Genomic DNA, 26,603 nt, shown 5'->3' with positions numbered 1-26,603 from the left:
CATCGAGGATTGAAACAACAACAAATCAACAATGAACAACATCAATTAAAACAAATTAATTAAAGCACAAACAGTTTAAAAGGACAAATCAGACCTACACATTTTAAAAGAATTCACATTTAAAATTCATCATCTCAATTCTCATTTAAAAATCATTTGGATAAGCCTGCTGCAAGAGACTGGTCTTCAATGCTGTTTTAAATTTGGACAGTGTATTCAGCAGGTTATTCCACAGTTTAGGGGCAGCTGAAGAAACAGACCTCTGGATGACAGTTGCCGGCCTAGTCCTGGCTAACTAGGAGTAAACGTCTGAGGAAATGATCCTGTAGGTAACCTAGACTCAAACCATGTAGGACTTTAAAGATAGTGACCAACACTTTGTGCCTAGCCTGGAAAATGCTGTGGCTAGGGCTGGTTATAAGGAGCATATAATTCCTTTGTTGAAACAGCTTTGCTTGCTACCAGTACATTTTGGGGCATAATTTAAAGTGCTGATTATGATCTAGAAAGCCCTATATGGCTTGGGTCCAGACTACCTTAAAACCCGTATTTCCCCATATGAAGTGAGTCTTACAGTCTTTGAGGAAGGGCACAAATTGCCACCATCATCATCATCATTTTTTTTATACTCTGCCTTTCCCCGAATATTGGAACTCAAGATAGCTCTTGTATTAAAATAATTACAACATATGACTGGTTTTTTTTTCTACCTGTCCTCCCATGAGTGATCTTTAGCATGAGAGGGGATTGTGACAGAGACCCTGCTTTTGATAAGAGATTGCTCATGGAAGGGGATGGTTACTCTCTAACCAGCATTAGTTAACACTCTGGCTTGCAGCCCTTTGTACTGAAATTTCCACTCTTCTAAGGCAGTCCGACTTAGAATGTATTTTGTTGTGTGTCTTTTTGTCAATTCCGAGTTATGTTTTCTTGGTGAGATTTTTTCAGAGGGGATTTGCTTTTACCTCCCGAGACTGAGAGTGTTGCCCAAGGTTAAACAGTGGCTGAGCAGGGATTTGAGACCTGGTCTCCAGGGGTTCAACCCTCAAACCAGTATACTACATTGGCTCTGCATTACAGTAATCCAAATGGACAGTAATCCAAATGAATGCATTATAGTAATCCTAGTGGATGCCACAAAGGCACATGTCAACTGGATCTGATCAGAAATCTCCAGGAATAGGCAGAGTTACGTGTGCAAAAACAATTCTGGCCTCCTCAGAAATCTGAGCCTCTAATTTCAAGGGTGACTCCAGGAGTATATTATTGAATAGGGCACCTAGCGAGGCAAATGGAATCAGCAACTCATCCTTTCTGACCCCAGGTTTAGCACATTATTGCATAGAGAATCCTGGTAAGCAAAGCTGAGATTTTAACCTCCAGCTTCATTAAACAAACCAAGTTGGCATGCTCATCCAGAATCAAATCCTGGCTAGCTGTTGTTTTTCCATTCACCAATCTGGCATTAAGTAGCAGCATCTTCCACCTAAGTGGACTGTCACCAAAGCTATCTTGGTTATCCTTGGCCTGGTACAGACAGGCATTTTGTGACATCTTCCGGGCGAACTAGATGCCCAGCAGCCCCAGTCCATGAGGATGCCTTCATCATGCCTTGCTGCCCTCCACACGGGCCGTGCCATGATAATGCAAGCATCATGCAGTGTCCAAATGACACTGGCAGGAAGGAATGCATGTATGCCAATCGCACCCCTTCCAGGAAGCTGCTGTAGGCAGATTCTTTTTGCTTCCGAGAGGGAGAGCAACGTTGCTGTGCCATTTGGTGGCTGCAGCAATGATGCGGGGAAAACAGGGGCGGCACGGAGCTGCCCGTCTGTTGAGCCCCCTTCTCACCAAAGTTATACTGCAACAACATTTTATTGTATCAAATACTTGGTATATCTAGGCCAGTATTGTTGACACTGATTGGCAGGAGTTGTAAAGGTCTTCAGGCTGTCTTTCTAGCCCATATCTGGATGTAAATTGGGTTGAGAATGGACAAAGAAGTAGAGTTTTGAACTCAGATCTTCCTGTGGCTGCTTCCACTTTGTAACCACTGCTCTCTCTTGTTTCTCAGCTGCTATGTTCAGGGGGGAAAGGATTTATCATGCTTTCTATTATTCAGTGTTGTCATAAACAATGCTTGTCTCTGTACAAAGTGTGAATCAATAGGCTTGTGATGTGAGAGTCAGAGCACTATGTCCACTAGCTTTGGACTTTATTTTGTTGCATGAAAACATTGTACAAATTATATGTGTATAAAAATAGCTAAACTATGTGAATAAACTTCAGGCTCATCTGTCTTTCCTCCCTTCCTCCCCCATTTTCCATATTTCAAATGTCGCCCTTTGTGTGGAACAGGTTGCCCTCTTCTTGCCTAAAGCAATTATGGGAATCTTTCCCAAACATCAAGGTCACACTGGATGTATTTGGCACAAATGACTAAAACTGCCCCCCCCCTCTGCTTTCAGTCACAAAACCATCCATTTTCATTCCATCTGTAATTCTTTTCCCCTGAAGATGTTCAGTGAGATTAGCATTGGTGGTTTTGTTGTTGTTTTTAAAAGATTGAAACAGCCCAGAATCTGGTAATACATTATAAAAATGTAATATGCTTAGATCTGAGCATCTTTTTAAATAATCCACTCGGTAAAAAGTTTTCATTAGAGCAATAAACAAAGGAAAGAGAATTATAAGAAACACAGAGCCATGATATAAGGCTCTGTGCACTCTGTTTGTGTTGCTGTTTCTCTACCTCTGACTCTCCCCCCCCCAGATAACAGAAAACAATTTTAAATGTAATTACTTCATTATATATATATATATATATATATATATATATATATATATATAAACACCTTCTTTTCAAAAGGGAGCCTGAACATCTGGCTGTTATTTCATTTTGTGAAGACTGGGTTTTTCAACATGGCATAAGCACGCACCGACTTGGAGCACTTTGTGGATGGTGTGTATAAATCAAGGCAAGGATAGACTTTGTCTACTGGATAATATACAGCTTTATTTTATGCAGTAATTTTCTTTAAGTAAGTGTCAGTGTGGTGTAGTGGTTTGAGTGTTGGGTTACAACTGGAGACTAGGGTTAGGTTCCTGTTGGCCATGAAACCCACTGGATGATCATGGGCAAGTCATATGCTCTCAGCCTCAGGGGAGGGCAATGATGAACCTCCTCTGAACAAATCTTGCCAAGAAATGGCCATGATAGGTTCGCCTTTTGAGGGTGAATTTGAAGAGCCTAGGAGAGCTCAAGATTTCCAGATCTATCTGTAGACCAGTTGTGTGCTGACCTCACCAAAGGCTACGTACAAATGGCTATCTGGTAAGTTATAGTGGGACTAATAGATTAATAAGGTTGTGTTAAGCAATGACAATAGTGTTGTGATCAGGACTTGTAAGACAGAACCACTATTTAATTTTTTTTATAAAGACCTGGGGCCTATTCACACTACAGAAACATAGTACTATGATTCCACCTTAATGGATCCTGGGGCTTGTACTTTGATGAGATGCCAGAGTTCTGCGGTTGAGAATTCTAATTGCTCCTCCCTGAACTTCTTGTTCCTTGAACTGCCTGAAACATAGCAGCTAAAGTGGAATAATAGTGTGAATGGACCCCTGCAACAGTGCTACATAAGGTGCATATTGTAGGAATTTAAAGGAGTTGCTCTAACCTGCATAGATGTTATATCTCAGGTACTACTCAAGAGTTCAGGGTTGGACTCAACTTGCAATAGACCTACCAAATGAATGTAATCAGTTTGTGGCATCAAGAATTCCACAAAAGTCCAAATATCCATACAAATTCATTCTCTCTCTCTCTGTCACACATATGCACACACACACACACACGCACGCGCACACAAACATACATGAACATTATGATTATGGGTTTTGGAACTCCCCAATAACATCCATTAGTTCTTCACATGTACATCTTGAGTCACACCCACAACTGAAAAGGAAATAAATGTCACCAAAAGAATGAAGTTATCCTCCATGACAGATAATATTATAATAATAAGAAATGAAGCCCTGCTAATCTGGAATAACTGTATGCAAAGGGATCTTGCAGCCCCTTTGGGACTAACTATGAAAGACATTGTAGCATGAGGTTTCATAGATGTGGTCTACTTCCTCAGATACATGTGTCTGAGGAAGTAAACCAAGGGCTACATGATTGAAACACTCTTCATTGCAGTTGAATAGACTGTGATCTGGTCACATGCAAGAGTTGAGGCCTAAACTCCATGGAAAAAGGCTTTGTGGTTTTTATTGGAGTATCCATGGAAATCCACAGAAATGCTCATCATTGCATGTGCCTCTGTCTGTCACCTGGATTCAGGTGGCTGTACATTTTTGGCAGAGGGAGAGAGAACAGATGTGAACACATGCAAACTTGCACAGGAAAGTGAAGGCAATTAACTGTCAACACAAATGTGTGAAAATCTGCGAAAATTTACATAATATACTTTTGTGTTGACTAGTATGGAGACTGGTTGAAATCCTACCTCTGAAGTGCTCCACTGTAGGAGCACAGGATTATGGGCTGGAGTGGGGTTGGAATGGGGGTCATATTGTTCTTTTAAAAATGTACATGAATGTTTTTATGCATAAAAATTGCAATCAGAATTCAGTTCAAAGGCTTAGGTTCAACGTAGAGTTAATTTAAGCCAGCAGAAATGCTGAGGGCGAGCAAGCATGACTAATAAAGCAAAAGCAACAGAATGAATCTTAGCCATATTAAATCCCAAGCAGTGCCAGTGTGAGATTCTTGAATAACGAGAAAGAAATGATTCTAGACTCCAAAGTGCAAAAACTGAAGCATTGCTTTCAGCACATAGAACTATGTGCTTAAGGCTGTGGTGGTCCCATAAAATGGGGGAAGTACACTGGGAAGCACAAAACACACATTGTGGCACCTTTTTTCTTTGTCCCAGAGCCTGGCATAATAGATTAAAGCATTTATTGAGTCAATAAAAATCTCTCATTACTTTTTGTTCTGTATCGGATATACAGCACAGTGTGTTTGTGTGTGTGTGCACGCACACCTTCCAGTTGACTGTTGGCCTTTGGCAACCCCAAGAATTTCATACAGTTTTCTTAGGCAAGAAATACTCTGAATATATTTCTCTGAAATATAGCCAATAGCACCTGGTACTTGTTGGTCATCTCCCATGAAAATACTAGCCAGGGAGGACCCTGCTTAGCTTCAGAGAAGAGTATTCACAGCATCAGAGAAGAGTATTCAGCACAACAACTCTGCAATGAAGATTAGCTCAGCTGTGACATTCCGCTTGTGAAATGCCCTCCTTGTGGAGACCTGACTGGAACCAATGTTTCGTATCTTTTCAGTGAAATGTCTTTTTATTGGACCCTTTGGGGCCTAATTTACTTTTAAGCATGTACATGATGTTGGTTTTTTAAAATCTCTTTTAGTTTTTTTAAAGCTGTTTTAACTTGAGTTGCTTAGTATGTTTTTATCTTCTTTAACTTTGGTCTTCTTTGAAGCATTGGCATAGAAACGCACCCGTGTGAACGCTAAAGGTGCACATTTGTACACCGCTTTGTAGATCACATCCTGTCATTTCCCCTTTTATGCTCCCAGTTTAGAAAGACTTATTTTGCAACGGTCCCCTCTCCATTCTTTTTATCGCAAACCTTATTCATTTTTAATTTGCTGTTTTTAGAAGCCAGCTTGGGTCTCACTTTGGGAGAAAGACAGCATGTAAATGAAGAAAATAAAACATTATTAATAAATTATTTCTATTTCATTAGGTTTCAAGTTTATATTAAAGATCAAAAATCTTCTGGCCTTTTAAAGTAAAGTATAATCCTCACACATTAAAGAAAGAGTATAGCACATGAACAAGACACTTCAGCTATGTGTCATTGGTTGTGCTTTAGTGTGCAAACAGGTGTGTTAAAACTTTAGTTTTGTTCTAAATAGTAGAGGGTATCTTGATAATGATGAGATTTTACAAGGCTGACTTAATTATACTGTTCTTTGGGGGGCTGTTATTACAGACATGACAGATGCAGGGTATACTGCATTACGTTGAAATTTATTTGTTTCAGTCATAAGCCATAACAAGTTTGTGTCCATTTCTTTAATTAAAAATTTCAAGGCAACAAAACAAATGGTATACTGCACCACCCATATCAGCATTTGTATTCCATAAAAATAAATTATCCAAACAGTCAAGCTCATGAGCGTCCGCAAAGTTTTGTCCTTTGGCCAGAGCGAGTACTAAACTAAACTTGTTTTTAGCAGGTCACTACCACTGTAGTGGGGAAGAGGGGCAAGAATAGGAATAGGGCCATGGCTAAGGATCAGTAAAAAGACACAAGAAAGGGGTATGCAGCTCACTCTCCTATTTCTCTGTTAGCAATGTGTAACAATCCATAGTCAATGCCAATAAAGCCCAGGAGAGACCATTCCAGAAGCAGAGTCCAAGAGTAAAAAAAGGAATCCTACCAGAGAATCAGAGAAGCCAAGTGGAGAAGATCCAAAATCAAATAAAATCCCAGGGTCTAACCAGTCCAGATCATCATGCAAGCAGGTGAATATGCCAAGAGGCAATGTCAAAACACAGCCCAAGGGCAGGCGCCAGTAAATTAGTCACAGCAAGGGCAACAGAATGCAGAAATGCTACACAAGTTTATTTATTATTTCTCAAGATCAGGAAGAGCATTATTCTTTGAAACATGATTGAGCCAGCTCTGAGGGTTTTATGGTTAGGATGCCTGAATACTGCTCAGAGCTCAGGTCCTGTATTAGAGGATCTGCACTGGAAGAGCTCCATACATTTGAGGAAATGTCTTTCCCCCATAAATTCCCTAATCTTCAGAAAAATCTCCTTTTTTTCCTGAGTGCTTCTTCGGGTAACCTCAAACCAAGGCTACACCTTCATGTCACTCCCATTTATTCCACATGGATCTCTGAAGTTATGTTAATTCTATCTCGTATCCCTGAGGATCATAGGTCTGCATGGTTAGCCAGATCCTTCCAGTCCTCGAATTCATGAGGCTTATCTTTGTACTCATTGCTTAATCCTCTGACCAAGGTATGCCAATCTGCTTCTTGGAAAGAGCTGCCAATAGCTATAGAGTCTGCATATACACTATCAAGGTACAATCACATCCAAGAAATATATTCAAATGAAACATGGACAAGATTGTTGCACTCCGGAATCTATTCACTAACAGAACAGTAGAGTAGAGGAAGGCAACCTAGTGTGTTGGAGTCTTAGTGTTTTACACTACAACTCCAACTGGCCATAGGACACAAAGCCAATGGTAAAACGATTTTGGACGTTGTTGTCATTTTAGACTATATCCATGAAGGAATGGGAATACCCAGTTGTCTATATCTGGACTAATTTTAGGTCCATTCAAATATCTTTTCCCAAGATGGTTTCATAGTTATGGTTCCTGACTAAGTATCTTCATTTTTAAGGTACAGAATGAGGATTGATTCTGTATTGGTCTCCTGTTCTGTTCAATAGGGAAAACTGTCATCTAATAATGGAGCATGGAGATTTAATAAACTGTTTCTTCATAAGTAAAATATAACTAGAGGGAGAGAAAGCAGATGACATTATATATTTCTTTGATCATGATAGCTTAATGCAGGCCGCCAGAGCCTACCGTGGGGCTGCAATTCATGACAACAATAAGAAGCAATTTCATTAGTGCTGATTCCCACTGGAAGAAAAAACAGACCTTCATGTCAGATCTCACAATATCAAAAAGAATTGCCAAAAGAGATGTACATCTAAAATGTTCTTTGCATTCCAGGAGCAGAAGGGAAATAAAGAGCTTCCTGGTGAGCAGGAGAAAATAGAACTAAGAAGGCGCATATAACTAAGTAGCACTAAATCACATGCATTATATGTTGAAGTCAATGGTTGGCATCTCCATCTTAGAATAAAGATCTTCAAAAAACTCCCCCCCCATCTTCTTTTAAACCTGGAGATCTGCTTCTTAGTTGAAATAGACTGCTCTGCACTAGACACAACAAAGATTGGAACTAGTATGATGAACAGACTGGTTTAATTGTTTACATATATGAAGAGGAAACATAAATATAAAGGAGCTATAGGCTACATTTTTTGGTCCTACTTTAATCCCGTTGGTCTCGCCCATGTCATCCACAGGGCGAATTCTATGGCATGTGGTCTAAAGAAGTACAGTATTCTCTCTTGGGGAAGCTGATGTGTATACACCTATTGCATGAATAAACTTGTGTAGATCCATTCATAATTACACAAGAGTGCAGGTCCAGTGGAGTCTCCTTCCTTAGAGGTCTTTAAACAGAGACTGGATGGCCATCTGTTGGGGATGCTTTGATTGAGAGTTCCTGCATGGCAAGGGGTTGGACTGCATGGCCCTTGTGGTCTCTTCCAACTCTATGATTCTATGAGTACTGCTATATCATCTTACTTCACCAACCGAGTGTGAAAACATCTAGTAAGACTGAGAAGACAACAACAATAACGTACTCTGCCTGCCACTCTACTAGGGATAGTCCTTATTTTGGGGATCTCTCTATCCCCAGAAATTTAATAGAATCATAAAATTGGAAGAGACCATAAGGGCCATCCAGTTCACCCCCCCCTTCTAATTTATTATTGTTATTTTGTTCCTGGTCTTGCATTTGAGAAGTTAGAGATACGGTCATTCTGTAGGGTTAAAGTTTTTTCACAGGTCCTACAGAAGCTAAATCGCAGATAAGGCAGATGCATGTAGTTACTGCTGCATAAACATATAAAGGCGCAAACATGAGCATGAAGAAACTGGTCTTCTATCCAAACTTTTTTTAAAGAGGTACCACAAAAATAAATAGGATCTCCTATCATCCAATTTAATACTAGCAAGACATGCAAACTCTCAGACTGTCCAGATTGTATTGGATTGCAATTCACATCCCTTTGGATACTTTCGAGAACCATGCATTCTTCACCCCACTCTAGGGGGATTTTGCCTCTTGCAGTGCCTTTCTCTAGTCTCAGTTAGAATGAACATCAAACTATTCCAGCAATTGGCCAATTGAATCCCGGTGTACTTCATAACTAATTGCACTGTTTGCTGTTGAGCATTTTAATTGTCTAATGGGCACCAGGTCAATTGTCCATTAACAGCCCCCATTAAACCTTAGAGGAATATGCCTCTGGCCTCTCCAAACATGTTGTAACAGAACATACACATTTTCCAGATCTTGCTCACTCCACTGATATCTAGTGGTACTGAAAGACGCCTGTGTTTATCTGTTCAAGTATTTCACTGGGATAAATTCTGCCAAAACAATCTTATACTTTGGGACTCCTTGGGGAGATAAAAGAGAGGAAACAGCACATTCACAAACAAGCCATTATACATCTTTCAGTGAGTCACAAAGAGCTGCTTGTAAATTCCTTGCTGCTGGAAAAGGCCCCAGCCATCAGGGACTGAACAGCATACAGGCAGCTTTCAGTTTGCGAATCCCTAAGTTTGAAGATGCAGAGAGAAAGCCAACACTATTTTGATGGCTATTTGGCACACTTTGTTTGAGCCTTAAAAGTCTGAGGGACTGGTTCTGATTGGGACAATGATTTGGGGTTACCATATATATTTGTGTATAAGTCGAAAACTTTTAGTAAAAAAATTGACCCAAAATCTGGGCTGACTTCTACATGGGTCAATACAGTAATAGGCTCCTTCCCAGCCTGGCTGTCTCTCAAGGGGACAGCTGGAGTGGGAAGGAGAATGGAGGGCCAGCACTGGGTCCCCAAGCCTCATCCTCACCCTAGATACCCCATAGGAGACAGCCAGGGTGGGAAGAAAAATGGAGGTGAGCTCTGCCCCCCTAAGCCTTGTCCCAACTGAGGCTGCCCCACAGAGGACAGCCAGGAGCGGGGAGAATAGAGGGCAAGCACTGACTTCCCAAGCCTTGTCCACAACCTGGTTGCCCCATAGAGAACAGCCAGGGTGAGGACGAGGCAAGGCAAGCACTGGGATCAAGCTCACAACCTTATGGCTGCAGTAATGCCATTAGGTATTTCCAAAGCTTCCTGTCTTTCTACATCAAACCTTTATCCAGCAAGGCTGTTGTTATATTCTTAAACTTCCTGGGGGATTGAGGAGGCATATAGACTGTCATCTTGTCCAGTAATTACAATATTATAAATCTGATTCACAATACTACAATTCACTTCTATGGTCACTGTACCAACACAACCCCCCATCTTATCTTTTAAGCCTTGCAATCCCCCAAACATAGCCCTTTATGGGTGTCTGGGAGCTGAGGAGTGAACAATGATGCATCCAGCCCTTTTTCTGGAGCTAGGCAGAGCCGCTTAAAAAGAGTGTGTGTAGAGGGGGCTTTTGGTCATAGGCATTGCTAAATCTCCCAACGCTGAATGTCAGCCATAAAAATATACAATAGAAAGGACAGCTTGTCATTTGTTATTCTATGGCTCATATGAAGCGATGCTACCTTACAGAGAGAAGTTGTAAAAAACAAAAGCAAAAACACAACCCATCTCCTTAGAGCTCTATGTGTATCATAGTATTAGTGCTTTATTGATCAGTCCCATGGCTGAAGGGCCATTTAGGGCCTTTCCAATCAATGTTGTTGGTGCAGTAAATGCACAGTTGCTACTACTTAGTAGCTTCAGAAGAGCTGGGCATCATTTTGCAAAGTGGGGCTACTGTTGAAGGAAAATAGCATTTTCCCAGCACTCAAAAATGGCAAGATCTTGCTGCTGGGAAACAGACATAATTCAGGTTTCAGTAGTGGGAGAGCAAGAGCCACAAGGGCAAAGGTCCTTGATTTAGAAACTCTACGAAACATAGAGAGTCATTCTTTTGAAAGGGAAAAAGAAAGAGAGAAAGAGAGCATATGTATGAAGAAGAGCATAATTACCTAGGATGCTTCCCCAAATTTTCTTTTCTGAATTTTGCTGTGGGTTATGAATCGATAGAGCACTGGATAGTCTTGCTAGAAGTGGCCACAAATATTTAGCAGAATGGGCCATGATTTCAAATACAGTTCTGTCTATTCACTTGCATAAAAATGTATAGGCTCCTTTTCCACATGAATCATCTACATTCCTATCAAAGAGGCATTTAATTTGGAAATTAAAATTTTAATTGAATCAGTCTCCTTAACAATTCACTATCAGATGATTACCTGCTGTAGCTTTTACCTCAGGACACAAAGAGAAATTCACTACTTGAAATGTTTGTAATAAATGTCACATATTATCTCCAGTGAGTCCTTATATAAGTCTTTCAGTCTAAAAATATCCAGGGTTTTCATGCATCATAATATGTTAATTTACCTGAAGAAACAAATAACAGGTGATTTCAGAAAAGAATGATTGGAGATAGTATTGACAGTAACCTTCGTTGCTATCTCTTGCAATCCAGAATGTGTTTTACAAAAATGGATTTCCTATTTTAGATATGAAAATGTGCAAATAAAGGAACATGGAGAAAGCCAGTTGGATGTTATGATTTAGTCCCACTGTTAGAGAGAATTTCACTGACTCATCTACTGAAATTTGTTTGAGTTGTCTAATATGGCAGGTGGCATACACACTGTGGGATTGGCCCTTCGCCTGACTACAGTTTTCTCACAAAATAGTATTCATTAATAAAGTTAAAGTGGCTGAGCGGCGGCGGCACAGCAGCAGCAACAGCGGCGGCGTAGCAGCAAACGCCGAGAGAGGCAAGGCCAGGGCTATAAAGCCCCAACAACATTCCGGCTTCTCCTGAGCGGCGGCGGTGCAGCCTATCTTTTTTTTCTTTTCTCCTTTTCTTCATTTTGCTCTCATTTAGTAACTTGGGTTGGGGGGACAGGGTGTGTTGAGGCTCCTTTTGGAACCTCCACATCATTCCCAGCGCTGCTTTTCTCCCGAAACCTACAGGTTTAGGGGGACGTGACTTTCACCATTAGGTGCAGTCCTTTGGGGGGCTCAGGACATTTTCCCTTGTCGGAGCAGCCCACCAGCGTTTTGTGGTTTTTTTTCCTGGGCACTCCTTTGAGGAGTTTGTCCCTTGTCCCAACTCGACTCTAATTTCCACCCTTTTTTGCTTTTCTGTTAATACGCTTTTTAGCAACAACTCGGGGTCCCTTTTTTGTTTGTTTGATTGTTTTTCTCTTCCCCCTTTCTTTCTTCCTTTCTTTCCCTGCAACTCGGTAGTAGATCTATAAACAAACAAACAAACAAACCAAAAAAGAAAAAAAAAAGAAAAGAGAAACTTAGATTTGTTAAGTCCAAAACAAAAAATGCCAAAAAAAGAACATAGCTAAGTCACAAAGATCAGATAGTCCCCAAAGTGACACATCTGAACCATCTAACTCACAACCTGAGATAAGCTCTATAATTCTTCAAGAATTAAGAGAATTTAAACACTCTTTTAAAACTGAAATAAAAGACGAACTGAAAGATAACAGAACAGAAATACAAAAAGATTTACATAAAGAATTAGAAACATTGGTCGGAAAAATTGAGAAGGTCTCGAAAGAAGTAGAATTAGTAAAGTCAGATGTTGTAGGGATTTCCAATAAGACAAATGATTTACAAGAGAAAATAGAGACACTGGAGGAGAAACTAAGACAGAATGAACAAATCACTTTTTTTCCCGAAAACAAATACAGAGAAAAATGTATTAAATTAAGGAATGTTGCTGAAGAAGCAGAAGAAAAACTGTTAGAAAAAATTGTATCCCACTTGGCAAAATTCATAGATGTGGCAGAAGACTATGTAGACACTCAGATAGAAAAGATTTTTCGAGTAAACTCTAAGATAGCCAAAGAAAGGAAAGTCCCAAGAGACATTCTGATATGTTTCACAAATGTCAGGATTAAAGAGGAAATAATACATCAAAATTATAAAGAAAAGCTGATTATTGATGACAATATTATTGAAATATACAAAGATCTACCAAGATACACATTAAAGAAAAGACAAGAGTATAAATTCTTAACAAACCTACTATTGGAAAAAAACATCAACTACAAATGGGATAAGGTGGAGGGTGTTGTCGTGTTTCATAATCAGAAAAGACATTTGCTTAACACAACAGAGAAAGCAAGAGTGTTCTACAGATCTTTAATTTCAGAAGGAAAAACTAAAAAAGACACTAAAGATAGGACTAATCTTAACGAGACATAAACCAAGTAAAAAGAACTTTACGAACAAGTTAGCCTTCTCTCTTTTTTTTCTTCCCTTCTTTTTGCCCTGAAAACAAATATTAATTTTAAAAAAAAACCCCTATAAATAAACCAAACCATGACCATAAAAATAGGATCATGGAACGTGAAAGGTCTAAATCTTAAAAGCAAAAGAAGCCAAATATTTAAGTTATTAACAAAGAATGCTTTTGATATCCTGTGCCTACAAGAAACTAGGATAAAAGGAAAAGATGAATATTTGTTGAAAGATGCTAGACTAGGTAATGTTTTTTGTTCAAACTTTAAGAAAACAAAAAGGGGAGTTGCAACATTTGTAAACAAAAAATACCAAGCTAAAACATTGTTCAAAGACATAGAGGGAAGAATTTTGATAAGAGAAATATCAATCAGGGAAGAAAAAATAATAGTAGTCAATATTTATGCACCTCTGGAGAAAAAAGAGATTTTCTTTCAAAAACTGAATAAAGAATTGTGCAAAATAAACAAAGACAATATCATTGTTGCGGGGGACTTTAACGGGGTTTTTAAACCTAAAAGAGATAGAAAATCACCCAAAAGCATAGGTTTGAATCAAGGGAAACTTCCTCAAAGTGCCAAAGATATGGTAGAAGAACAAGACTTGGCAGATGTATGGATAAAATTGAATGGGGATAAGCATGGCTTCACTTTTTACTCAGACTGTCATTTATCATATTCCAGAATAGATATGTTTTTAGCTGCCAGAAACCTATCAAATAGAATACATAAAATGGAGATCTTCCCTAGATTTCTTTCAGATCACAACCTTATAGAAATACAATTACAAGAGATGTCTAGAATTAGCTTTGAATGGAAATTAAGAGAAGACTTACTGTCAGATCAGAAATTTATCTCAAAAATGAGGAAGGAAATATTATTTTTCTTTAAAGAAAATGATACAGCCAATATGCTAATTAAAACTATCTGGGATGCAGGAAAAGCAAAAATGAGGGGTCTCCTAATTCAGAGAGCAAGTGAAATAAAGAGAGAAAAACAAAAGAAAATGGATTTGGTAATAAATGAACTAAAAAAACTAGAAGAGGAAGCCAAATTACACCCAAAAAATAAAGAGCTAAGAAACAAAATTAGGCTACTTCAGCAACAACTGCAAACAAAAATCACAAACGAAATAGCTAACGATCTGAAAAAAGCTAAACAGAAACATTTCGAATCAGCTAATAAAATAGGAAGATGGTTAGCTATGAAAATAAGGAATGAAAAAAAACCTTAAGACTATAGAGGAAATCAAATATAAAGATCAAGTAACTAATAAGCAAGAGATAATAATTAAAGCTTTCAAAGAGTACTTCCAAAATCTCTATGAGGAAGAGGATCTTTCACAAGAAGAAGCTAAAGAAATGGGCAAATATTTGAATAAAAGAAAAATAGAACAAATAACTAAAAAACAAAGAGATAACTTAAATAGGCCAATTAGTAAAGAAGAGATTATGACAGCAATTAAGAAACTAAAAGAGGGAAAATCTCCCGGTCCTGATGGCTACACAGCCAAGTACTACAAAATATTTAAAGATGAATTAATAGATCCTTTATATAAGCTTTTAAATTCGATAACGAAACAAGGAATTCCATTAACAAGGCAGAATGCGACAATTTATGGTAGAAACTTTAAAAAGAATGGAATTGGGAGACAACTTTATAAATAACATCAAACAGATTTATTCTAAACAACATGCTCAAATAAAAATAAATGGGGAAAAATCCGAGATGATACAAATTAAGAAAGGAGTCAGACAGGGATGCCCCCTCTCGCCATTATTGTTCATAAGTACACTGGAAGTATTAATTAATACAATAAATTGCAATGAAAAAATCAAGGGAAATAAAATAAAAGGTAAAGAAAGAAAACTTTTAGCATATGCCGATGATATGGTGGCTATAATGGAAGATCCTCTAAAAAGTATAGATCATCTGATGAGAGAGTTTAAGGATTTTGGAAGTTATGCAGGCCTGCAGATAAACAAAGAAAAATCTCTTTTCCTAACTAAAAACCTGGAGAAACAAGAAGAAGACAAACTAATTAAAAAAAACTAGCTGTAAAATAACAAAGAGACTGAAATATCTTGGAATCTGGTTGACTAACGACAACAGAGACCTATATGAAAACAACTTCAAAGACAAATGGAGAGAGCTACAAAAAGATATGTTAAAATGGAATAAACTAAACCTCTCAATTTTAGGGAGAATCTCCCTGATCAAAATGTCTTCCCTTCCCAAATTTCTGTTTTTATTTCTTAACCTACCAATTCTCAATAAAGAAGATTCAATAAAATTATGGACTAAAGAAATCAAGAAATTCATCTGGCAGGGAAAGAAACCCAGAATAAGATGGGAAACATTAAAAGATAGGAAAGAACGCGGTGGCTACGCTGTACCAGATTTAAAACTATACATGCAAGCTGGTAAACTGCTATGGATTCAGGAATGGATAAGATTGCAAGACCAGGATTTATTGAACCTAGAGGGTCATGATCTAACTTCTGGCTGGCATGCGTACTTGTTATATAAAGATCTAAAGTCATGTAAAGAATTTCGAAATCATTATTTGAGAAATACTTTAATGATAACATGGATAAAGATAAAACAAAAATTTTACAGTAAAATACCATTATGGTCCTCATTACAAGAGGCTTTTTTCAACAAAAAAAGTGACAAGAAGAGATGGTTAACATATAAAGATTTATTGTATGTAGATAAAAAAGGGAATGTGACTTTAAAAGAAATAGATACACTCTCTAAGGAAGGTATTAATTTGAACTGGCTTGAATATCTACAAATAAAAACTAAGTTTAAGGAGGATCTTAAATACAGAGGTATAGAAATGGTAGTGGACGAATTAGATGTAATATGGTTGAAACCTCAGAAAAAAGAAATGGCAAAGTATTATAAGATATTATTAAAAAGAGAACTGGAAAAAGAAACAATAAGAGATAACATGATAAAATGGGCACAGGACTTGGGTCACAATATAGAGTATGAAATATGGCAGAAATCATGGTTAAGAACTAACACTTTTACGGCATCTCAAACTCTGAAAGAGAGCCACCTAAAAATCTCAAACAGATGGTACCTCACCCCAGCAAAAATTAAGAGAATCTACAAAATACAAAATCTGAAATGTTGGAGGTGCGGTAAAGAAGAGGGTACCCGATATCATATGTGGTGGGTGTGCAAAAAAGTAAAAAAGTTTTGGTTCAAAATTCACTCAACAATAGAAAATATGTTTGCCGTTAAATTTGAAATAACACCAAGCTTTTATTTGTTAAATATGCTGCCAAACATGGAGAAAAAAAATGGAAAAAAGATTTTGGAGAATATTGCTATATTTAGCTACAGCAGCAAGACTACTGATAGTAAAATATTGGAAAAATAATAAGGAACTGACAATTGTAGATGGATATTGAAGGTACAAGAACTGAAGGAAATGGATAGACTTACCAGACTTTTAAACAATATACAGTGGTACCCCGGGATACGAATTGATCACGTTACGAAATTTCTGGGATATGAAAAAGTTCCATTGGAAAAAACTGTTCTGGGATACGAAGGTTTTTTCGGGTTACGAAATTTTTTTTGGTGTGTTTCGGCGCTTTTTGGCACGAAATTTAAAAGCCGCGGCTTTCCAGCGCTAGCGGAAAGCCTTTTTTTGGGTTGCGAAATCTTTCGGGTTACGAACGGCGCCGCGGAACGAATTAAATTCGTAACCCGGGGTACCACTGTATCTGAAGATTCTTTAAACGAAGAATGGTATCCGGTACAACAATTCTGTTGCAAGATATTGAAAGTCAAGGAAGGCTATCTGTTGTAATCTGTAAACGGACAAACTTTGGGAATGAGCATATATATGAATAGAACATGAATATGGGGGAAAGGGATTGAATAGATCATGTTCTTTATGTTTTTCACGTTTTTCCCCACTTTTTTTCTTTCCATTTTTTTTGTCTTTTTCTTCTTCTTTTCGTTTTATTATAAGGCAAAATAAAAAAAAATAATAAAGTTAAAGTGACTGTTTAGCAGTGTTTAAATGGCTTCCCATTCCATAGGCTAGACACTTCATAGCCAGAACCATCAATGAATAATTGTAGGAAATTCCTAGACCCATAAAGGATCCATGAAATACATACATATATATTGACATATGGAGGTGGAATGTACTAGAAACTACACCCCACCCCAACACACGTTTGGATCAGGGTTGAACAACATCCTTCCCACTTTCACGTTTCAAATAGTGCTGTCAAATGATGCTACATCGTTTCCCATAGATGTGTAATAGAGGATTAAACATGGGGATAAAATACTCTAACCAGCATTAACATGTAGTTGAGGAATGTCACCAAGTCTTTGTTCGGATTTGGCAGGGGCAGTCCAATTAATCCTCTGACATCCCACTTTTTCAGCTGCTTTAAAAAAGTCCTAGTTGTTCTCTTCTCATTTTTCCCCTTTGTCTTCAGCTTACTTCCATGGCTGCAAACTGAGTTGAAATTGCACATGTAGTTTGCTCTCAGTTAGGTCAGCTGTTGGGGGACAAAGATGAAAAAGGGGAAATAATCTTGCAAAGTACTGCAGTAGCAAAAACAAAATACTGCAGCCTCTCTTTGCCTGTGTCTTCTTCTTTATTAATAACTTTTGTCATCTTGAGCACATTCTGATGTTGCTTGTCCATACACATCCCAGTTTTCACCTACGAAACATTGGAGGGTATGAAGTTCCTATATTCTCCAAAGTGCAAATGGAGAAGTTGTTTCACCATCTCGTTCACTACCCCCCGTCCCCAGTTCAAACCAGACTTTCATCATTTAAAAAGTGTTAGTCTGGCGTTTGAGAAAACCCAAACCAGAAAATGCTCCCTTCTGTACAGCTAAGAAAAGAATCAGTGACTGGATCTCTTGCGCAGCTGTTCTCCTTAGGCAACGGAGACTAGCAGTGCACTTGGCACCATGCATGAATGTGCCCTTCTATATCACACAGTGAGCTGCTGGTTTTAATTTGCAAAACTCTGGGCACCAAGACATTTGCATGTTCCTGGCAGAGCTGTCTGCCACATGCTTCTCTCTGATGCCGGGGAGCTGCTTTTTAGCCCCAGATCCCTGACAGTGTGTCCTGTTTTCCAATGTTAATGAGACCACCCTGTTCCTCTGTAGTCTCCTGTGGAGACCTTTACATCTTCCTGGTTTTAATAGTGGTTAGGATTGCCCCATCTCTCCATAAGCACCTGGTGCACCTAGGCACATACAATTCCCCTCCAGGATGATCTGAGCCATGGATTAATTAATTATGATGTTCAGTCTTGCCAGGCTAAAATAGTTCAACTTAATTAGCTTATTCCTCCCCCCCTTGCTTAAAACTCTTAATCCACATAAATGAGATTTCCTCTTCTTAAAAATAAAATAGCAAATAAAATCCATATTGAAATTGTGGGAGGAAAGCGGTTGAGAAAAACTTTGGGAGTCTGTCCAGGACTCAAAAGCATTTCCCTCATGTTTCCCTCAAATAATAGGACATCCCAGGAAAGACTTGCAGTGGAGGGGGGAGTAGAGGCTGCCAGGGTTATTGACTTTTGAGCCAACTTTTGCAGCTGTCCTATTAGCAGATGCCGAGATCCTGCCTCAGGAGATATACATGCCTCATGTAACAACTGTGCTATACCTATGGAGATTATCAGATGGGGGGGGGGGCAGAACATCCTTGTCCCATCATTTTCTTGTTCTTATAGCACGATCGCAAGAAGATTTTCATATGAAGTCTCGCTTATTCTGTCAGTGTCCCATCATTAAACTATGATCGACCACGGTCACACGAAAGATTGTCACATGACGTTGCACTGATCCTGTCATTGTCCTGTCAGTGAAATGGAACTGTCCCATTCTTGCCCTTCATTTTTTATTAATGGAAGAATGTGTTAATGCGTTTCCACTTCACTGACAGTTTAATGACACGGTCAATGTGAATGTATGGATGGGTTTCACGTGACTTCTGTCACGGGTGGGATAAGGATGGGTTTCGCTCCCGTCCCCCGCCTGATAATCTCCTATGTCTATTCTATTCCCCTCAACCTTTGTAAAAAAAATATCATCTCCAAAATAGTTTCGGCATCTTGAATTGATTCAAAGGAGATCTAACCCAAATTTAAGGTGGATTCACTACTACACCACTGACATGGAAACCACCAGCCCCAACCACTGGTGACTACTTCCTGTTAGGTTAGATTTTTTGGATAAACTGCTATTGACAGTCATCAAATTGTTGGTCATTGGTTGTTACAGGCATATTATATTTCTGTCCACAGTGGCCTGGATTGACCAAGTATGCAAGATTCTAGAACAAGGAATTGGTTTTTGGACTGCAAGCTAGATGTTTCTGAACTGCAAACCCCGGTGAGCATATTATGGAAGTCACAGATTGGACTGCAAGCCTGGTTAAGGAATTCTGGAAATCACAGTTCAACAGCATCTGGAGGTCTCCACAATTCCCACTACTGTTCTAAATGTTGGTAAAATATCCTCGTTGATCAAAGGAAATTTGAACCTTTGTCACAACACATTTTTGCTTAAGGCTGTCTATGATTTGATTCAATGAAGCAAGAGGAGGAGGAGGAAAAGGAGAAGGAGGAGGAGGAAAGTGAAATATTTACGAACTAAAAAGCTGAAAATATATTATTTTGCAATAAATTCAAGATGGATTATTATCTGTAGTTCTTTTATTAGCAAACACTGTGTGATTGGTGATGCTGTCATACATGTAACTATCTGCATCAAACAGTTTGAGATTATGACTCCTTAATGGTAATCTGGATGATTTATGCATGCCTCATTGTTCTCATATCATTCAACTTTTCTTGTTTGTTATAAAAAAACTGAAAACTGAAAAGAAAAGGTAGAAAATTAAAACTTCATTTTATTTATTTATTTACTGAAAGAAACAAGGCAAAATTAAACCATTCCAAAAAAATCTTGGAAGTATTTTCCTCTGTATAGATCTAGCCCAAGACATTTTACTCACTCCAATTATTGCAGTGTTTAGACATTCCATGACTTACTTTACAATGTCTAGCTTCCCATGATCCATACTTCTCACTTCCTGTGGTCCCCTAATACATGATGTGTAGTTTTGGACTCAATCTGAAAGGAGTTTCAGCAGCTGACATGCTCAGAGGTGAAAGGAAAGACTTTCACCTCTGAGCATGTCAACAACTGGACATCTTCAGTTGGATACCATTTGTATCCTTAGCAAAGTCCAAAGCTACACAGAACATATTATAGGTACATGGAATGTGGGAAGCATGGATCAAGGGAAGTTAGGCATTGTAATAGGAATAAGGAGAGCTATCTTCCATTCAGCTTTGCATGGAATCAGATGTTCTTGGGAGGATGGAAATAGCAACAACCTCAGCTGAGAAATGTTGTGTAAATAAATGCCCACTCTGCTTCCTAATGCCCATAATTATTTTAGGGCTCTGATAAAAGGCTTTGCATATAAACAGAAATAGCCAGTGTTGTGAAACCCTATCTTTAGTCTCGCTGAAGCTTGGGGAAATTAAATTTATTTCATTGGCTCCATTTCCCCCATAGGTACAAAAAAGTGTAACTTTACATTGCAATGATTCATTTCTCTCCTGCCCCACAAAAGAAACCAAAGCAACAGTTTACCAAATACAAGGTACCTTTTAGGTTCAGGTAGCAAGGGAATGTGATATATTCTTTCCCTTGGATAGAATTAAACTCCTGTGGCAGAGTTCTCTGCTGTTTGTTTGTATTTATATTTGGATTTTTTTCCCCCTTCTGGGCAAAACCTCATCTTTGGAAAGCTAAGTAGAAGTGAAGCAATGGGTTCATCATATATTTCCAAGCAACGTTTGTTTCTGATTCAGAGGGTTCTCAAACAAATTATGCCAAACAAACAACTCTATTGAAGAAATTCATCCAGAGGACATGTTACGATAAATAGGACTATATCCTCTGCACCTGTGCAGAGACTTCTAACTGGGGCTGCCAAATTTTAAACTGTCCTTTTAACAGAGGTTTGGGATGAAGCAATAAATAGGTGATGATATTTAGCTGTAGGCTATAAAATATTTCACCTGCTGGTTTTTGCAGGACAAGCCTTAGAGAGCCTTTAAAAGTAAAGAGGAAGGCCAGGCTATTTATTTTATGGTCAGTTTGCAATTGTATACTTAACATCCTGTAAAGGTACAAGTCAGTTATATTGGTCTATGCCCTACAGAAAAAGGAAGGCATACATCATAATAGGTTGAGAGCAAAGGGCAATGGAAGCTCTGGACGAAGCCTTAATACCTATGACAGTTGCAGGCAATCTGTCCACACTGCACAATTATTACAGTTTTATCCCACTTTCAATGTCTTGGCTCCATTCTGAGATCTCTGACTTGGGGAGGGACTTGGAATTCTTTCTGCAGTGTCTGCCCTCCAAATTACATATCCCAGGATTCTATAGGATGGAACCATGGAAGTTAGAGTAATGCCCTGTTGCTATAATTGTGCAGTGTGGCTATACTTCAGATGTCCTCCCAATGTTTTGAATGATAACCCAGTGGATGCTGCTGCATTCAGTGCCAGTAGGGCTGTTAAGAGCAGAGCACTGGATTTACTGGTGGTGCTGGTGGGGAAGCTCCTCCAGGCACTGATTTTTGCAGGACCTTGAAGGCTGGAAGTTGTTAAAAAGGTCAATTAACCAGCAAATGAAATGCAAAGCATTGCTAAAACATGCTCCGTTAAGGTGGGGGTAATGCATTCAAGCAATGTATACCTTTTAAAATTAAACACAAATGGCCAGATTTGGAGGAAATTTACAAAAAGTCTGGAAACCAAACCAAACCTTATGAGGAAAACCTGAGAGAGCTATGTTAAGTTTGGAGAAGAGAAGACTGACAGGTGACATGGTAGTTATAGAAGATGGGCAAATTTGTTTTCTACAGCCCAAGAGACTAGAACAGGAACGCATGGATTCAAATGACAAGAAAAGAGATTCCATCTAAGTATTTGGAAGAACTTCTGTATGATAAAGGCTATTTAATAGTGGAACAGACTGCTTTACATGGTAATGGACTCTGCATCTTGGAGGGTCTTTAAACAGAGGTTGGATGGGCATCTTTCAGGAGGGCTTTCACTGTTTATTCCTGTATGTCAGGGGGTTGGACAAGATAACCCTTATGGTCTCTTCCAATTCTATTATTTTTAAAGGGGAAAAATAGAAAAAAACTTATGAAACTGGCTTTGGACCAAACATGGCTGTAAGAAAGGAACAAAGTTAACAGAGATGGACATTGCAGATGTGCTGGTTATTGTGTGGTTCTGAGTCTGGAGCAGAGAAGTGTTATTCCCTCTTGAAATATATTCTCCAATTCTGCAACAGATTTGAACTACTCTTTGTAAGTGCGTGAACAGATTGCAAGTGTGATGATGCTTCACAAATCCAGATTCATTTGCATTTTTGACCTGAAGCCCTTTAAACATAACACGCATGTACAAACTCATGATTCAGCCTTACGTATGAAGGTGGGGCTGAGGGAGGGGAGTGTAGCACACTAACCTCAGCCTCTAATGGAATGGAGTTGTGATTATGTGTGTGTAATTTCTTGAAGTCAGTGTCTGCCTCCCAGGGCACCCTGTTCTAATTAGATTAACTGTTACTGTCAGGGCTATCTAATTGCTTGTACTGAAGAAAGCAAATTGCAGACAGTACGTATCAGTGTAAAATCAAACACAAAACAGGTGTTTGCTAATTAAAACTGAGATTTTAATGAATGACCTGTGCGGTTTTGGTGAATAAATACCACTCTCAGCATCTGCTCCATAATTAGGTTCCAATTTCTCTCCCCGCTCCCCACCCCTAAGTCCCAGTAAATAACCGAGAATGCCAAGTTTAACTAAAACCTACTAATCTTTACTCCTTAATGGACAAAAGCAGCTGTTTGCTGTCCAGGTGATTGTAAGCATGGCAAAAAGATGAGCAGGTTTAGTTAAAAAAAAACTACACTGGTGATTTTGGAAATCCATGCTCTGTCCTTCCCAGAGCAAGGCTTGGGCAAGGAGCATATTGAAAGGCAAAAAAGGTCTTGCTAAACCTTCTGGAAAAAAGGCAGCAATTTGATTATGACCCTCTTGGAGGCTACTTCTTCTGCCAATCCACCGAACATTTCGGTTTTATTTTTAGCTAATTGGTCTGCCTGCTGTGATGACCTCATTCAGCACATGTTGCACTTTTCTTCTGGACCCATTTAGAAACATGAAAGAACAACTAATTAGGAGCCAGATCCACCAGACATAGTCTGCTGGCGACAAGTGCATTGAGAAATTCTCAGAGCAAAAAAAGGAAGCCCCCAAATCCCTGTTGAGGGATGAGAAAAATCTGTCAGTTTCATTTTCATTGTGTCTCTCAGATTCCCATTAGCATTCTCATTCCATCCCAGTTATGCACCGGATTGTGCGTTCCCTTTTTAACTCCTGGATGGAAATCAGCATATACTTGGAGAAAGGTGGGATAAAAATCTTTAAAATATATAAATAACAGTCCAGAGAAAGTCATCTCTCTCTTTTTTTTCCCCTTCAAGCAGCACTAGTGGTCCCTGTTTAATGTAACATTTCTTACGGTGTCCCAGAAACTGAGCCCATAAAAGCCATATTGTAGTGTTTTCCATGTAATAACAATCTCCTCTTCCCTCCAAAGCTATTATTCACTCCTTTTAATTAAAAAGAGAGTCACATTTGGATGTCTGGCTATTTTATTGACCAATTCTACTAATGTGGCATGATAGATGCAAATTATGCTATGAATTCTCACGACATCTGCACCTTTCATACGATATTTATGGAATTCATAATGCATTAATGGAATATTCTTGCAGCACCACACAGACTTACTTCCATTTCCGAGTTCTGAGGATTTCATAATTTCCCCCTTGTTTTAAGATTTAGAAAACTAAGAAAACTAATGACCAAAGGGTCACTTTCAATTTCCTTCCCACTGTAATATGAAAAGCTATGACTACTGATCTATGTAGAATGCAAAACTGGATATCTGCTAATGTTTTCCAGCTTTTACAGTGTGCATCCCTCCTTATAAACCTAATGTGCAGTAATGGCTGGTGCCCAGTGGAACTAGTGGACAGAGGGCAGGGTGACCAGTGATGAACTGGATATATAGTGTCTGCTGTTCTACTTCTTCCCTGGTGAAGTTAAAGTATACTTAAACCTAACTAGAGAACAGTAGAGACCCACTCCCTAGAATTAGCAAGAATGTCCCCACATACAGCAGGACTATTATACTGGAAGCGGTAGCTGAAAAGGTCCTCTGGGCAGTAGCAGATAACCACATTTTTATACATTGCAGCAAATTCCTCCCAGAGGACCTGAGTGTGTGGGGTGGATTATATGGAAGGAGGCGGTCCAAAGATAGGTTGTACCCAAGCCATTTAGAGCTTTAAAGGTGATAACCAACACCTTGTACTGGGCCTGGAAACTGATAGGCAGCCAGTGAAGCGATCTCAAAATCAGTGTTATATGGCCTCTTCTAGTTTTACCAGAGCCGGGCTGCCATGTTCTGTACTAATTGGAGTTTCCGAACCAAGCACAAGGGTAGTCCTATTTAGAATGCATTAGAGAAATTGAGACGGGGGTTACCAGCGTATGTACCACAGTTTCAAGGTCCCTAACTTCCAAGAAAGGGCACAGCTGGTGTATCAACCAAAGCTGATAACAGGCACTCTTGATCATCACATTTACCTGATTAGTCATCTGGAGTGAGGGATCAAGGAGTACCCTCAGACTGTGAACACAAACCTTTGAGGGGAGTGTGACCCCATCCAGGACTGGAGGTTGTATCCCTATAGCTGGGTTCGGCGCTGCTACTGTAAGTACCTCCATTTCGTCTGGATTCAGTTTCAATCTGTTTTTCCTCCTCCAGTTCATTACTGCTTTAAGACAATCATTGAGAGGAGAGACACCATCAGAAGTCAGAGCTGAAGACCGAGATGAATATAATGAGTAACTGTATCCATATCTGGTTCAAATGGGTGAGTTTCATTCCAATTTATTTTTCAAAATTTGGAGTGAAATAATTTGAGGTTTAAAGCAGTTAATTGTGGAAAGAGGCAAACCTGGCAGATTTTACCATCCTTAGTTGAAGTATAAGCCTGTGTGCATAAAAGTTGTACAGTACACTTATACAAGCAATCATCCATCAGACTGAATGTAGACCACCAGCCACTTTTGACAGCCCTTTCTCTCTCCTCTCCGGTCACTGTTGTTGCTGTCATTTTGTTCCTGGTGTTGTTTTTGTTGTTTTAGTTGCTGCTGCAATTCCTGGCCACCATCAGGGTTTCTCAAGACCTTTTCTGGGCTGTCGTGTGTAACTGATGAACTGAATAAACCTTGGTGAAGAATTCATATTTATCTTTTTTGGTATGGTGGAAATCAACCAAAATCATTGTTACCTACTGCACCCAATTGTGCCAAAACAGCCTCAACAGAGAGTTGTGCCATCTCTCTCTCTTTCTCTCTCTCTCTTTCTCCCTCTCTCCTCTGTATATCAATCCATACCATACCATACTTTTCTTTTTTCTTTTCCTTTTTAAAACAAATATCTGCACACACATTTCAAATTCAATGTACAACATTTATGTGTGTTATCTTCCAGAATTCATAATTCCAAAATGCAGCAATGACATTGTTCTATTCTCTTGCACTCATGGAAATATATTTTTTATGAGAAACCAACTAGCAATTTGCTGGTCAAGGATGCCAAATTTCATGCTTGGTAAGTAGAAAATCGGAAGCCTTACATTGCCAGCATTACTGTGGCCTTCCTATTTCTCTCTCATCTTTCTTTTCTTGTTCAGCAGCTCATTTTTTTAAAAAAGTAATTTGATCATTATGCAGCTCTGGTCATATCATAGCTATTTTGCACTCCCTAGCATCTCTCCGTTGCTTTATGACTAGTGGGAGTGTTTAGAGCTGTCAGCACGCTTTCCCCAAAGTTATGATTAGCATCACTCATTCCTGATACAGGTTTGGAAGAACCAAACAACTCTAATTTTTTTGCAGAGACTCAAGCTACAAATAGAACAGACGGCATGCTTTGGTTGGTACTGCTTAGAATATTGGGGCATGGCCAGGTTCTCAGCCAGAACATTGTGATGAGGCAGGCAATTGGACTAGAACCCAGATTTAAATTTGAATTCATCCACAAAGCTAAGTAGATCATGACCATGTTTGTGTTTGGAAACCACCAACTACTGGACCAAGGCAACAAGGGCAACGGGAAGGAAAATCTGCCCTTAGTTGCAGTGGAAGAAGATGGTATTCCAGGCAGCCCAATGTAATACATGGCCACTAATTGGCTAGCTCCCCATCAC

Source organism: Sceloporus undulatus, chromosome 6 (assembly GCF_019175285.1).
Source record: "Sceloporus undulatus isolate JIND9_A2432 ecotype Alabama chromosome 6, SceUnd_v1.1, whole genome shotgun sequence".
NCBI lineage: Eukaryota > Metazoa > Chordata > Lepidosauria > Squamata > Phrynosomatidae > Sceloporus > Sceloporus undulatus.
This window is presented reverse-complemented; position numbering follows the sequence as displayed.